The 3673-nt window shown below is 47.1% G+C and overlaps 1 protein-coding gene across 1 annotated transcript in view; it reads left to right on the forward strand.

Annotated features, from left to right (window-relative positions):
* The window catches only part of LOC147693258 (uncharacterized), a 544251-nt gene that overhangs the window by 274370 nt on the left and 266208 nt on the right, over positions 1 to 3673 (forward strand). The gene's annotated exons all lie outside the window — the stretch shown is intronic.

Here is a 3673-nt window from a genome sequence, read left to right on the forward strand (position 1 = left end):
AAAGAGAAATTCTCCGGATGACATCAAATCTCTCAATCTAACTTTACAAAAGACTCAGTCATGGTTGACTGAAAACCACCTCAAACTAAACGCCCTCAAAACTGAATTCTTACTAATCACCCCATCTAACCAACCAGCCACCATACACGAATGGCTTAAACAACTTACAGCACTCATTTGCCAACCTCTTCTAATCGATTCAGCAAAATCACTGGGAGTAACTCTGGACAGTGAGCTAAACAGGCAAAAACATATCAGTGCCGCAGCAAAAGGAGCAAACTTTCAGATTAGCACTCTGAGGAAATTAAAACCCTTCCTCCCAGTAAATGACTTCAAGCTGGCAGTCCAAGCACGAGTAATTCCCAGATTAGGATATGGTAGTGCAACTCTCGGTGGACACCCAAGATCTACAACAGCCCCCTAAGAGCATCTCTCAACTCAGCGGCCAGGCTCATCACAGGCTCCAAAAGAAATAGCCACATCTCCCCGGACTTCAAAGCGCTCAATTGGCTACCCTTCGAAGCAAGAATTCAACTAAAACCCCCCAGCATGACTCATAAAGCCCGGTGTTTCATATGGAGGCTCTGTTTAACTCTGAGAATCAGATAACAGAGAACTATATGGCATTCTCCGAATACCTAATTAAGGAGCTGGATCAGATCGCTCCAGTCAAAGTTATTAAGAAAAGCGGAAATCCATCTGCCCCTTGGTACATGGAGAGACTGAGGAGCCTCAAGCTCTGGTGTAAAAAGGCAGAAAAACAGTGGAGGAAGGAGTATTTGGAAGAAGATCGACTTAGCTGGAGGTGCACAATTATAAAATACAAACTAGAAATATCCACTGCCAAGGCAGAGCATTTTGCATCCATTATACTAAAGAGCTCCATTAAATCCAGGGACATATTTAAAATAGTTAAAGATCTGACTAACCCTGAGTGTACCATGAGTAAAATTAAACCGTCCCAGGATTTGTGCGATCGACAGGCATGTTTTTTCCTAGATAAAAGAAATAAAATTGTGGAGAGTATGAAGGAACAATCTCAACCTACCTCAGAGGCCCAGACAGGGGGGCCAGAGGACTAAATGAGGAGGGCGTTATTGAGATAGTCGCTTCCGGGGTCTCCCTGGATAGGTTTCCAACCCCGTCAGAGGAGGAGTTCGTTCGGGTGGCCTTTACGGTCTCTTCTGGCTCCCCTTTAGACCCACTACCCCACAGGCTGATGAAGGAGTTTGGGAATGAGACCTTTCCCATTCTACGACAGCTATGCTGCCAGTCTATTGACACAGGGATTGTGCCTGTGGAATGGAAGCGGGATGTCCTTACTCCGCTATTGAAGAAATCTACCCTCGACCCATGCAGCTATTAGAACTACCGACCAATTTCCCTCCTGCCTTACCCAGTCAAGGTCCTGGAACGTTTGGTTAGCAGGACCTTGACTCAATTTCTGGAGACTAATAACATCTTGGAAGGGGAGCAGTTCGGTTTCCGACCGGGTCATGGGACAGAATCAGCCTTAGTGGTGGTGTTGGATGACCTTCGGGTGCGGATGGACAGGGTCCAGTCGGAAATTTTAATCCTGCTGGACCTGTCCGCCGCATTTGATACGGTGAACCAAGACACTCTGCTGTCAAGGTTAGAGACCTTTGGAGTGAAAGGAGTAGCAATTAGGTGGCTGCGATCTTATCTGTCGGATAGACGACAGGGGGTGGCACTCCCCCCGTACCGGTCAAAAATGGTGGAAGTTCCTCATGGGGTACCACAGGGGTCGTCAATCAGTCCTATTTTGTTTAATGCGTATATGCTGCCCTTGCTGGGTATCATTAAGGCATATAACATCAGCGTGACTAATGATGCCGACGACACGCAGCTGTTTATATCCCTGGAGGGGGACCAGCGGAGTCATTGGATTGTTTTCATGCTTGTATGCATGAAACGACAAAGTGGCTGAAGGCAAACTCTCTCCAGTTCAACAGTGGGAATACGGAGGTCCTACAGGGTAGGACGGGGGGATTGCCCGAAGCCTGCCAATAGATTTCTGGCCCTTAACTTCAGATGGCACACTGACCCCAGTGAACACGGCACGTAACCTGGGGGTCAGTTTTTTTCAGAATCTTAACCTGGAGACCCATGTTAATAAACTAGTGGGAACTTGTTTCTCCATAATTCGAGGTCTTCGTAAGGTGCTGCCGTTGCTGCCTATTCAGGTTAGAGCAACGGTCGTTAGGAGTACCATCCTTAGCCGCCTGGATTACTGCAAAGCCTTGCTCTTGGAATCCCCGGGGTATCTGATTACCAGACTACAAAGTATCCAGGCGGCAGCAGCGAAGCTAGCACTCTCCCGACCTCGCAGCTCCTCAACAACACAAGCACTGGCGGATCTACATTGGCTCCCAGTAGCCCAACGGATCCGTTCCAAATCTTTGTGCATTGTGTATAAAGCACTTTATGAACAAGGCCCTAAGCCACTTCAGGAGAGATTTCAGTGGTACAAGCCTACCCGGAATCTCCGCTCCGCTACTACCAACTGCGTAAGAGTGCCCAAAATAAGGAGGCTGACCCTGAGAGGAAGAGCCTTCAGCGTGGCAGCGGCTCGCCTTCGGAACAACCTCCCCTTAGAAATCAGGAGAACACAAGGCTTGCTGCTGCTCCGTAAGAAAATTAAGACCTGGTTATTCCCCAGGATATAATACGCCTTTCCGTGGGGGGTACAAGTAGATTGTCTGGATAGCATGCCGCTCTCTCATGGGTAGCTTACAGCCTCTGGGCTGTATAGTTCTTTAGCGCCAGGATGCCCGTAGTGTTACCGTGCGCTCTACAGGTGTTTATAATATTAATAATAAAGCCCTACATCACAACACCCTGAGGTATCTGGCCCAGAAACTGGAGCTTTCGTGTGGAAACAGTTCACCCAGGAGCGCCAGCAACCTTCTTCTAAAGCCTCAAAGATTTGCCAAGAAGAAAACCCATAACCCCTGGCGCCTTCTCTGGATTTGCTCCAAGGATCTTGAATGCACTACCCCCAGAAACCAGACTTGACCCCTCAACTGCCTCCTTCAAAAAAGGTCAAATCTCTCCTCGTGACGAAATTCACTTGAACATTGTATCGGACTCTTAGAACAACCAGCTGGAACACAAGACATTATTTTGAATACTATGTTCCTTTTGTACATTGTCTCTTTTGTTTAATTACCTGACTTGTAAAGCGCTCTGATGCCCGCAAGGGTCATGTTCGAGCTATATAAAACCTTCAAACTAATAAATAAAAATAACTGATACAATATGTGAGGTCATTAGCAGGGCGTGGACGGGCGCGAGTTATAGTTACTATAACTGGTGGGTTTCAGTGGATTTGTTTGTTTAATACTGTAGGTTTTAACTGACATTTTCACCGAACTATAACATCACTTTCTTTTTTAAGCTCGTGGCTCTGCAGTCTCCTGTCACTCAACATGTTTTGAACTCACCAATGTTTACATCGAATGCAAAGAAGCTGAGAGGGATATAAAAAACATGGGGGTGAGGGGTCAAGGCTCGAACCTTCGATGGATTAAAACGATTAAAAGAAGAAATGTAACACGGCGTCGATCCTGGGCTTTTCCCAGATGTCGGCGAGTTTTCATCTGTGCTGGGAAAGCCCCGGAAGAACCCGGATGAGAGGGACAGGTTGCAAAGG

This window comes from Lissotriton vulgaris, chromosome 8 (genome assembly GCF_964263255.1).
Source record: "Lissotriton vulgaris chromosome 8, aLisVul1.2, whole genome shotgun sequence".
Lineage (NCBI taxonomy): Eukaryota > Metazoa > Chordata > Amphibia > Caudata > Salamandridae > Lissotriton > Lissotriton vulgaris.